Below are 12203 nucleotides of genomic sequence, written 5' to 3'. Positions count from 1 at the left end.
AAATGACAGCTCCGAAGAGACTCCGCTTTAGTTTGAGGTAACATTAGTGCTAACAATAATAAAGAAAGATGATGATCATCATCACCTTATCTGTTACCACTGAAATGTAGATGTAATGTTTTTCTACAGTATTACTACTGTATCTAAGCACTGTATCACACAACTTGCAACTTACTGTGTCATTCTTTTTGGTGAAATGGTCCCACGCACTACGTTTCTTTGCACGCTTCATCCTGTGGTCTGCCCTGGCTCTTACCTCGAGTGTTTTAGCCTGTAGCCTTTACTTTTCGCAAACCTTGTGAGCGCGCAAACCCAAACGCTGTGACCTCGCGCCAAATGTTTTTATTGGTTTATTAAGTACAAACAGGCGAGTTATGAAAAATTGAGTGTGAGGGATTTGTTCACTTCACACAACAATATCTTGGAATGAGATGGCTAACTGTAGTAGCGTTTAGTCCACTGTCTATAATAGCCTAATTTAGAGATCACTTTTTTTTTTAACCGACAACTTTGATCGGTTAACGTTGAGACGGTCAACCATCAGTCAAACGGTCATCGGTTAGCATCCCTACTCCCATGCCTCTGTGACATTCAGAATGGAAGATACCCCTCTATAGATTTTAGTTGCTAAGGTGCTCGACAATGGTTGCTAGGGAGGGGCTAGGAAGTGTTGAGGTGATTGAATGATTGGCTGTCAGCATGTATTTATTATAATATAGGAACAGATAGTCACTATAGAGTTATTATAGAGTTCTTAAAATCTTTATTAACGAGTGCCTATGGCCTACGGTTGCTAGGGTGCTGTAATTGGTTGCTAGGGTGAGGCTATGAAGATTTTAAGCCATTACTTATTGGCTGCTTGATAATATAAATCCTCTGAGGGAGAGAGAGAGGGAGAGAGAAACGCAGGGGTGTCAGGCCCTTTGTGTCTGTGTGTGTGAAAAAGTCGGTTGGGATTTACATTTCTGAATATTCCGCAATGTTAAGTCAATGGGACTTTTTTGGCCGCTTTTTCGTCCGCTGTGCGAACATCGTACACCCGATCGCTTAGAAAAGTCATAGCACACCTCTCCTCAATGAGCCGGTCGATTTGACGCCTCACTCAGGGGTCTGTGACACTAATAACACATTCATTTCAGGGGCCGTTCACAACATAGTAAGTCAATGGGGCTACTTTGGGCAGCTCCTGCCCCCCAGGGGTGCAACTTTTACCCCATTGTGAGGTATGTTCTTACAGAGCCTGCCAGCCTCTTCAATTGTAGTGACCCACACATTTCTGCGAAATTCTCGCTCAGAGATACGAGTGGTCAAAGTTTGTCTCAATGTTAAGTCTATGGGATTTTTCGGCCGCTTTTTTGCCCGTGGGGCAAACACCGTACACCTGATCGCTCATAAAAGTCATAGCACACCTCTCCTCAATAGGCCGCACGATTTGACGCCTCATTCGTGGGTCTGTGACAAAAGCTGCGGGACTAGTTACGCGCCAAACTTTTGTGTGGAATAATAATAAGAAGAACTAGAATGTACATTTCCAGAAGAAAATGTGAAGTGGTGCTTGCAGTGGTAAAACTCGCCACTCGGTTGCTAGGGCGTTGCTAGGCGGTTGCCAGGGTATTCTGGGTGGTTGCTATGGTGTTGCTAGGCGGTTGCAAGGGTGTTCTGGGTGGTTGCTAGGGTGTTGCTAGGCAGTTGCTAGGGTGTTGCTAGGGTAGTTGCTATGGTGTTGCTAGGAGGTTGCTAGGGTATTCTGGGTGGTTGCTAGGGTGTTGCTAGGCGGTTGCTATGGTGTTCTGGGTGGTTGCAATGGTGTTGCTAGGCGGTTGCTAGGGTATTCTGGGTGGTTGCTAGGCGGTCGCTAGAGTGTTCTGGGTGGTTGCTAGGGTGTTGCTAGGCGGTTGCTAGGGTATTCTGGGTGGTTGCTATGGTGTTGCTAGGTGGTTGCTAGGGTGTTCTGGTGGTTGCTAGGGTGTTCTGGGTGGTTGCTAGGGCGTTGCTTGGCAGTTGCTAGGGTGTTCTGGGTGGTTGCTAGGGTGTTGCTAGGGTAATCTGGGTGGTTGCTATGGTGTTACTAGGTGGTTGGTATTTGTCAAAGATGGTTACTGTTGAGTTTGTAGCATTTTATTGGCATGATTTAGCACTTAGCTAATCAATATTAGCATGTAGCTATTCACTGCTAGCATGTGTAGCATGTAGCAAGTCCTGTTTGCTAGCATGAGTCAAAAGAGCCCACCCCCATCTCTATACGATGTTCTGATGCAGAGATATTGGTCTTGCAAAACGGTTGCTAGGGTACTCTGTTTAGTTGCTAGGGAGTGGCTTGGCAGCTGCCAATCATGAAGCTCCAAAGTCAATGTGAATGTATAAACCAACCCCCATCTCTATACGATGTTTTGATGCAGAGATATAGGTCTTGCGAAATGGTTGCTAGGGTACTCTGTTTGGTTGCTAGGGAGTGGCTTGGCAGCTGCCAATCATGAAACTCCAAAGGCTTCTTGTCAGTATGAATGATATAAACCAACTCCCACGCCTTTGTGACATTCAGAATGGAAGATATCCCTCTTTGGATTTTTGTTGCTAAGGTGCTTGACAATGGTTGCTAGGGAGGGGTTAGGATGTGTTGAGGTGATTCAGGATTGGCTGTTTGCTGGCCCGAGTCAAATAGCCGTGGCTTGATAGCTTCACAATGATCCTGAGAGACTGATTGGCCGTCTGAGTAAAATGAGCCTGCCCCTTTGTCTCTATGATACTGTGATCCAGAGTTATGTTCAATATAAAAGCGGTTTCTATGGCATGAAATGGGCCGTCCTACACCATAGTAAGTCAATGGGGCAACTTTGGGCCGCTCCTGCCCCCCAGGGGTGCAACTTTTACCCCATTGTGTGGTATGTTCTTACATTAAATTAATTCTCCTCGTTTCGAGCTACGACTCGTCAAAGTTTGACGCAATGTTAAGTCTATGGGATTTTTCGGCCGTTTTTTCACCCCTGGGGCGAACATCGTACCCCCGATCCCTTATAAAAGTCATAGCACACCATCCCCGAACAGGCCGCACGTTTTGACACCTCATTCATGGGTCTGTGACAAAAACTGCGGGAGGAGTATCGCGTCAAAATGTGGCCAGAAGAATAAGAACTAGAAACAGAGCATTTCCTGCGGAACATGCGTGTGAATGCTTAAAATGCTTAACTGAAATGCAAAGAAAGAAAGAAAGAAAGAAAGAAAGAAAGAAAGAAAGAAAGAAAGAAAGAAAGAAAGAAAGAAAGAAAGAAAGAAGGATTAGTTAGAAAGAAAGAAAGATGGATTAGTTAGAAAGAAAGAAAGATGGATTAGTTACAAAGAAAGAAAGATTAGGTAGAAAGAAAGAAAGAAAGATTAGGTAGAAAGAAAGAAAGAAAGAAAGAAAGAAAGAAAGAAAGAAAGAAAGAAAGAAAGAAAAAGAAAGAAGGATTAGTTAGAAAGAAAGAAAGATGGATTAGTTAGAAAGAAAGAAAGATTAGGTAGAAAGAAAGAAAGAAAGATTAGGTAGAAAGAAAGAAAGAAAGAAAGAGAGAAAGAAAGAAAGAAAGAAAGAAAGAAAGAAAGAAAGAAAGAAAGAAAGAAAAAGAAAGAAGGATTAGTTAGAAAGAAAGAAAGATGGATTAGTTACAAAGAAAGAAAGATTAGGTAGAAAGAAAGAAAGAAAGAAAAAAGGAAAGAAAGAAAGAAAGAAAGAAAAAAAAGAAGGATTAGTTAGAAAGAAAGAAAGATGGATTAGTTAGAAAGAAGGAGATTAGGTAGAAAGAAAGAAAGATTAGGTAGAAAGAAAGAAAGAAAGATTAGGTAGAAAGAAAGAAAGAAAGAAAGAAAGAAAGAAAGAAAGAAAGAAAGAAAGAAAGAAAGAAAGAAAGAAAGAAAAAGAAAGAAAGATTAGTTAGAAAGAAAGAAAGATGGATTAGTTAGAAAGAAAGAAAGATTAGGTAGAAAGAAAGAAAGAAAGAAAGATTAGGTAGAAAGAAAGAAAGAAAGAAAGAAAGAGAGAAAGAAAGAAAGAAAGAAAGAAAGAAAGAAAGAAAGAAAGAAAGAAAGAAAGAAAGAGAAAGAAGGATTAGTTAGAAAGAAAGAAAGATGGATTAGTTAGAAAGAAAGAAAGATTAGGTAGAAAGAAAGAAATAAGGATTAGGTAGAAAGAAAGATAGATTAGTTACAAAGAGAAAGAAAGAGGGAGGGAGAACAGGAGAAGCAGAAGCATAAATGCAACAAAAACCTGTAAAGTTCCTTCAGAAAAGAGCTCAGTGACTGTGCACCAATCAGAACACAGGACCAATTATGTGTGTCTCCCTTTGATCTGTGCCCCTTTGATCTGTGCTAATCAACATCACCTGTGCAATCAGCTTTCCTATTTAGACAGAGGGCAAAATCGCTGATACTTGGCCTCGAACAAACCTCCCTAGAGACAAAACTATAGGTTGTATCGGCGAAATGACCTGACCGTGAGCGAGACAAGGCCTTTGTGAACGATGTGATGTATTTTTTGTGTGGATAGAGTTGAAAAAAGAGACCACTTTGGCAAGTTGAAAAACTAGTGATCAGAGCATTACGGACCAAAGTTTGACCTGAATTTATAATTGCTGCCAATGGAGGATTGTCTGTCACTCTTGTCCTTTGGAAGGACACAGAGGAAAAACTGTAAGTCCGAGGGATTTACTAAACACACGTGAGGAAGCACAACAAAAATACCTACGTTTCAAGTATAATTACATGCACGAAGAGTTAAAATTGTGGCCAGGCCAGCGATTTAAAAATTATTTTTTACGATTAGTTTTCAAGCTGGCTCACTCTAGCAGATGACATCACGTGCTCTAGCTCTGAACAGTCTCTCTTATCCGCTTCCATTAAAATCTGAGAAACGGCTTGAAAAACTTCATGAGACTAAAGTAGAGATTGTGAAAAAAGTATAAAAGATTTCAAAAAGTTGAATACAATGTTAATAGCTTAAAGATTTCTCAACATTTTAAAGTTGAAATGACAAAAATAGCTGAAAGTATGCAGAAGTAGTGGGCTTTGAAAGCAGAAGGAGCATAAAGCAGGATTTGAAGAATTCTCCATTGACTTACATGTTAAAAAAAATGCACAAAAAGATTAATAATTTAAAAAGTATAAAAGTTATAAAAAAGAAAAATAATAGCACACATGTACTTGAAAAGCTGAACATTTTGATACTTGAATGGTTTTTGTAGCACAAAGTAGAGAGGAGTTGAAAGCGACCACGGAAGAATACGGAATAATAATAATAAAGATTTGGATTTCAATAGTGTGAATGCTTGAAAGCATTCACACTAATAATAAGTATGCACAATAACACTAGTGTTGCTTTGCCTATGGCAAGCACCACTAATAATAAGTATGAAGAAGAACACTAGTGATGCCTTGCCTTTGGCAAGCACCACTAATAACTAGAAAAAGTTTGTCAAGACAAACTTTAAGTTGGCTTGTGAAAGTTTTGACCAGAAAGTTTAAGTAGTTAGAAGTTTGTAGTTTGAATTTTAAAGTAGTTTGACGTTTTAATTAGTTTAAAGTTTGAATTAGTTTAAAGTTTTAAATAGTTGAAAGTGGTTTAAAGTTTAAAGTATAATTTGAAGTAATTTAAAGTTGCTAGGGTGTTTCTAGTGGGTTGCTAAGGTGTTCTGGGTGTTTGCTAGGCGGTTGCTAAGGTATTTTGGGTGGTTGCTAGGGTGTTCTGGGTGGTTGTTATGGTGTTGCTAGGGTGTTTTAAGGTATTTTGTATGGTTGCTAGAGTGTTCTGGTGGTTGCTAGGTGGTTGCTAGGGTGTTCTGTGTTGTTGCTATGGTGTTGCTAGGGTGTTTTAGGGTATTTTGGGTTGTTGCTAGGGTGTTCTGGGTGGTTGCTAGGCAGTTGCTAGGGTGTTCTGGGTGGTTGCTATGGTGTTGCTAGGGTATTCTAGGGTATTTTGGGTGGTTGCTATGGTGTTGCTAGGGTGTTTTAGGGTATTTTGGGTGGTTGCTAGGGTGTTATGGGTGGTTGCTAGGCAGTTGCTAGGGTGTTCTGGGTGGTTGCTATGGTGTTGCTAGGGTATTCTAGGGTATTTTGGGTGGTTGCAAGCCAGTTTGGTGTTGCTAGGGTGTTTTAAGGTATTTTGGGTGGTTGCTAGGCAGTTGCTATGGTGCTCTGGGTGGTTGCTATGATGTTGCTAGGGTATTCTAGGGTATTTTGGATGGTTGCTATTGTGTTTTAAGGTATTTTGAGTGGTTGCTAGGGTGTTCTGTTGGGTTGTTAGGCAGTTGCTAGGGTGTTCTGGGTGGTTGCTATGGTGTTGCTAGGGTGTTCTAAGGTTTTTTGGGTGGTTGCTAGTGTGTTCTGGGTGGTTGCTATGGTGAACTATTTATGAGTTTAAAAGTCCATAAGTGTATGAATTCATGAAAGTTCATAAGTGTATGATTTCATGAGTTAATAAGTGTCAAAGTTTATGAGTTTAGAGTTTACAAGTTTAAATGAGTAACAGTTCAGAGTTTATTAATTTATGAGTTTAAGAGTTCATAAGTGTCTGAATTCATGAGTTTATAAGTGTACGAGTTTATGAGCTCTGAGTTTATAAGTGTATGAATTCATGAGTTCATAAGTGTATGAATTCATGAGTTTATAAGTGTACGAGTTTATGAGTTTAGAGTTTATAAGTTTAAATGAGTAAGTTCAGAGTTTATTAATTTATGAGTTTAAGAGTTCATAAGTGTATGTATAGATGAGTTTATAAGTGTATGAGTTTATAAGTGTACGAGTTTATGAGTTTCGAGTTTATAAGTTTAAATTAGTCTTAGAGTTCAAGTTTAGAGTTTATTAATTTATTATGAGTTTAAGAGTTTAAGTGTAGATAGATAAGTGTCATAGATAGATGAGTTCATTAGTTTAAATGAGTCTTAATGGCTCATATAGTATATAGAATGGCAGTTTGATTCAGTCTAGGCCTAGGGCTTCAAGGAGTTTAGATTTGAATTTTTGGCAGTTTGCCAGTTTGAAAATCTGAACATTCCGCAATGTTAAGTCAATGGGAGATTTTTCCAACTTTGATCGTCATTTTTTGGAAAACCGTAAGTCCGATCAGTTAGAAAAGATATGGCACACTAAGTCAGAACAGTCTGAGTGTCTGAGCCGAGTTTGGAGTATGTTGAGTTAAAGCTCTAGGAGGAGTTTGATATAGAAATTTCACTGCAAGAAGAAGAAGAACTAGAAAAAGTTCGTCGAGACAAACTTTAAGGGCGTTTTCACACCTAAAAGTCCGCACCAAGATCCGAACCAAAGTTCACGTTTTGATACATTTTATACTTTCAGAAAGTTTTGGTTTGGTTTCACACTGCAATTATGCGAGCGCACTAAAGAACTTTACGTGGCATACTTGCGTCCTGTCGTCATCATCTATGTGGGCTGCATCTCGACATTGATTGGTTTGTAAACGGACGTGCGTCTGACGTCAGCGTGTTGTCAATTCGGCAGGTAACTATGACAACATGAATGAACAGACGCATATCGTTGCAACTGTATTGTTATTTTTTCTTTGTGCGAACATTTTATCGTCACCGGCAGGAAAGGAGAAGACTGCAAGCAATCATGCGATTATTATTATTATTATGTCATCAGACCATACTTCAATTAAAAACCTCGTCTCCTCCTCTCCCCATGTGCTATCACGGCTCATTTTTCTTGCCACCTTCTTTTTTTTCGGCTATGTGGGAACCACCGGAACTTCCTGTAAAAGGTCTGAAAGTCCGAACCATACAGAAATGCTTTCACACTAGAAACGAACCAAACCTTTGTTCAGTTTGATCCGGACCGAGACTACCTCTTTTCGTCGGACCAAATTTCATCTGTTTGGTCCGGACCGTGGTCCGGGGTAGGTTTCACACCTGTAATTTTGATTCGGACCAAACTGAAAAGTCCGAAAGTCCGGACCAAACAAGGTAGGTGTGAAAGGGCCCTTAGTTGGCTTGTGAAAATTTTGACCAGAAAGTTTAAATTAGTTTAAAGTTTAAATTAGTTTGAATTTAAAGTAGTTTGAAGTTTAAAGTTTAAGTAGTTTAAAGCTTAAATTAGTTTAAAGTTTAAATTAGTTTGAATTTTAAAGTAGTTTGAAGTATAAATTAGTTTAAAGTTTAAATTAGTTTAAAGTTTGAATTATTTTAAAGTAGTTTAAACTATTTCAAAGTTTTAAATAGTTTAAAGTTTAAAGTAGTTTAAAATTTAAAGTATAGTTTGAAGTATTTTAAAGTTGCTAGTGTGTTTCTAGTGGGTTGCTAAGGTGTTCTGGGTGGTTGCTAGGTGGTTGCTAAGGTATTTTGGGTGGGTGCCAGGGTGTTCTGGGTGGTTGCTAAGGTATTTTGGGTTGTTGCTAGGGTGTTTTAAGGTATTTTGGGTGGTTAGTAGGGTGTTCTGGGTGGTTGCTAGGCAGTTGCTAGGGTGTTATGGGTGGTTGCTATGGTGTTGCTTGGGTGTTCTTGGCTATATTGGGTGGTTGCTATGGTGTTGCTAGGGTTTTTAAGGTATTTCGGCTGGTTGCTAGGGTGTTCTGGGTGTTTGCTAGGGTGTTCTGGGTAGTTGCTAGGCAGTTGCTAGGGTGTTCTGGGTGGTTGCTCTGGTGTTGCTAGGGTGTTCTAGGCTATTTTGGGTGGTTGCTATGGTGTTGCTAGGGTGTTATAAGGTATTTTGCCTGGTTGCTAGGGTGTTCTGGCTGGTTGCTGGGGTGTTGCTAGGGTGTTCTAGGCTATTTTGGGTGGTTGCTATGGTGTTGCTAGGGTGTTTTAAGGTATTCTGGGTGGTTGCTAGGGTGTTCTGGGTGGTTGCTATGGTGTTGCTAGGGTGTTCTAGGCTATTTTGGGTGGTTACTAGGGTGTTCTGGGTGGTTGCTATGGTGTTTTTAGGTTGTTCTATGCTATTTTGGGTGGTTGTTATGGTGTTGCTAGGGTGTTTTAAGGTATTTTGGGTGGTTTCTAGGGTGTTCTGGGTGGTTGCTAGGCAGTTGCTAGGGTGTTCTGGGTGGTTGTTATGGTGTTGCTAGGGTGTTTTAAGGTATTTTCGGTGGTTGCTAGGGTGTTCTGGGTGGTTGCTAGGCAGTTGCTAGGGTGTTCTGGGTGGTTGCTATGGTGTTGCTAGGGTGTTCCAGTCTATTTTGGGTGGTTGCTAGGCAGTTGCTAGGGTGTTCTGGGTGGTTGCTACGGTGTTGCTATGGCATTTTAGTGTATTTTTGGCAAGAAATTGATGGCAAAATTTTGGAAGAAACCGTACAGCAACTAAAAACATCAACCTGCGCCCTTGATGCACTTCCCACATCTTTTTTCAAAAATGTGTTACACAGCTTAGAAGCAGATCTCCTAGAAGTGGTAAATGCCTCACTTCTCTCTGGGAGTTTTCCGACCTCCCTGAAAACTGCTGTTGTCAAGCCCCTCCTGAAAAAGAGCAATCTGGATAAGACCATATTAAACAACTATAGACCGATCTCAAATCTTCCTTTCATAGGCAAGATCATTGAAAAAGTTGTCTTCAATCAGCTGAACAAATTCTCAAGCTCGAATGGATACTTTGACCATTTTCAATCTGGTTTCCGACCGCACCACAGTACAGAGACCGCGCTCATAAAGATAATAAATGATATTCGCTTAAATACTGATACAGGCAAATTATCAGTGCTGGTACTACTCGACCTCAGTGCTGCATTTGACACTGTCGATCACAAAATACTTCTTGACAGGCTGGAAAACTGGGTCGGGCTTTCTGGGATAGTCCTAAAATGGTTCAGGTCATACTTAGGAGGCAGAGGTTATTATGTGAGTATAGGAGACCATAAGTCTGAGTGGACATCCATGACATGCGGAGTCCCTCAAGGCTCAATTCTTGCGCCACTCCTATTCAACCTGTACATGCTCCCAATGAGCCAAATAATGAGAAAGAACCAAATCGCTTACCATAGCTATGCAGACGACACACAGCTCTACTTATCCCTATCGCCTAACGATTACAGCCCCATTGACTCCCTTTGCCAATGCATTGATGAAGTAAACAATTGGATGTGCCAAAACTTTCTTCAGTTAAACAAAGACAAAACTGAAGTCATTGCGTTTGGAAACAAAGATGAAGTTCTCAAGGTGAACGCATACCTTCAGTCTAGGGGTCAAACAACTAAAAATCAAGTCAGGAATCTGGGTGTGTCTCTGGAGTCAGACCTTAGTTTCAGTAGTCATGTCAAAGCAATAACTAAATCAGCATATTATCACCTGAAAAATATTGCAAGAATTAGATGCTTTGTTTCCAGTCAAGACTTAGAAAAACTTGTGCATGCTTTCATCACCAGTAGTGTGGATTATTGTAATGGACTTCTCACTGGCCTTCCCAAAAAGACCATAAGACAGTTGCAGCTCATACAGAACGCTGCTGCTAGGATTCTGAGCAGAACCAGAAAATATGAACACATCACACCAGTCCTCAGGTCTTTACACTGGCTGCCAGTTACATTTAGGATTGATTTTAAAGTATTATTACTGGTATATAAATCATTCAATGGCCTAGGACCTCAATACATTGCAGATATGCTCAGTGAATATAAACCCAACAGATCACTCAGATCATTAGGATCACATCGGCTAGAAATACCAAGGGTTCACTCTAAGCACGGCGAGTCTGCTTTTAGCTACTATGCCAGCCGCAGCTGGAACCAGCTTCCAGAAGAGATCAGATGTGCTCCTACAGTAGTCACATTCAAATCCAGACTCAAAACACATCTGTTTAACTGTGCATTTACTGAATGAGCACTGTGCCACTGTTCGTCCGACTGTTTGCACTGTATTTTATTTTATGTTTTAATTATTCTGATTTCTGTATTTTATCTTTTATTCTAAACTGTTTTAATTATTCTGATTTCTTTTGATTATTTTAATTTCTTCTATGTAAAGCACTTTGAATTACCATTGTGTATGAAATGTGCTATATAAATAAACTTGCCTTGCCTTGCCTATTTTGGGTGGTTAGTAGGCAGTTTCTAGGGTGTTCTGGGTGGTTGCTATGGTGTTGCTAGGGTATTTTAGGGTATTTTGGGTGGTTGCTATGGTGTTGCAAGGTATTTTGGGTGGTTGCTATGGTGTTCTGGGTGGTTACTAGGCAGTTGCTAGGGTGTTCTGGGTGGTTGCTATGGTGAACTATTTATGAGTTTAAAAGTTCATGTGTATGAACTCATGAAAATTCATGTGTATGAATTCATGAGTTTATAAGTGTATGAGTTTATAAGTTTATGAATTCATGAGTTCATAAGTGTATGAATTCATGAGTTTATAAGTGTACGAGTTTATGAGTTTAAGTTTATACGTTTAAATGAGTAAGAGTTCAGAGTTTAATTTGAGTCTGAGTTCATAAGTGTATGAATTCATGAGTTTATAAGTGTATGAGTTTGAGTTTAGAGTTTATAAGTTTAAATGAGTAAGAGTTCAGAGTTTATTTATTTATGAGTTTAAAAGTTCATAAGTGTATTAATTCATGAGTTTATAAGTGTATGAGTTCATGAGCTTAGAGTTTATAAGTTTAAATGAGTCTAAGAATTCAAGTTTAGAGTTTATTAATTTATTATGAGTTTAAGAGTGTAAGTGTAGATAGATAAGTGTCATAGATAGATGAGTTTATTAGTTTAAATGAGTCTCAATGGCTCATATAGGATATAGAATGGCAGTTTGATTCAGTCTAGGCCTTCAAGGAGTTTAGATTTGAATTTTTGGCAGTTGGGGAGTTTGAAAATCTGGACATTCCGCAATTTTAAGTCAATGGGAGTTTTTTCGAGTTTTGATTCGAGTCATTTTTAGGAAAACCGTAAGTCCGATCAGTCTGAAAAGATATAGCACACCGAGTCAGAACAGTTTGACTGTCTGAGCCGAGTTTTGAGTATGTAGAGTTAAAGCTCTAGGAGGAGTTTGATATAGAAATTTCACTGCAAGAAGAATCGGAAGAATAATAATAAGTTTAAATAGGATTTCAGTAAGTTGGCTCTCACAAGCCAACTTAATAATAAGTATGCACAATAACATTAGTGATGCCTTGCCTTTGGCAAGCACCACTAATAATAAGTATGCACAATAACAATAGTGATGCCTTGCCTTTGGCAAGCACCACTAATAATAATAAGTATGCACAATAACAATAGTGATGCCTTGCCTTTGGCAAGCACCGCTAATAAGTAT

The 12203-nt window shown here is 39.5% G+C and overlaps 1 protein-coding gene and 1 long non-coding RNA gene across 4 annotated transcripts in view; one reads left to right on the top strand and one right to left on the bottom strand.

The window, feature by feature from the left end:
• The window catches only part of ampd3b (adenosine monophosphate deaminase 3b), a 66292-nt gene that overhangs the window by 31459 nt on the left and 22630 nt on the right, over positions 1-12203 (bottom strand). The gene's annotated exons all lie outside the window — the stretch shown is intronic.
• LOC143696773 (uncharacterized) lies at positions 6285-11494 on the top strand. Its single transcript, XR_013186058.1, has 3 exons — positions 6285-6337; positions 11137-11200; positions 11422-11494. It is a non-coding gene; the product is annotated as an uncharacterized LOC143696773 (long non-coding RNA).

Source organism: Siphateles boraxobius, unplaced genomic scaffold (assembly GCF_051911475.1).
Source record: "Siphateles boraxobius isolate OS27281-9 unplaced genomic scaffold, OSU_SipBor_1 31, whole genome shotgun sequence".
In the NCBI taxonomy this organism is placed as follows: Eukaryota; Metazoa; Chordata; class Actinopteri; order Cypriniformes; family Leuciscidae; genus Siphateles; species Siphateles boraxobius.
The sequence above is the reverse complement of the archived record's forward strand: the minus strand, read 5'-3'. Positions and strand labels throughout refer to the sequence as shown.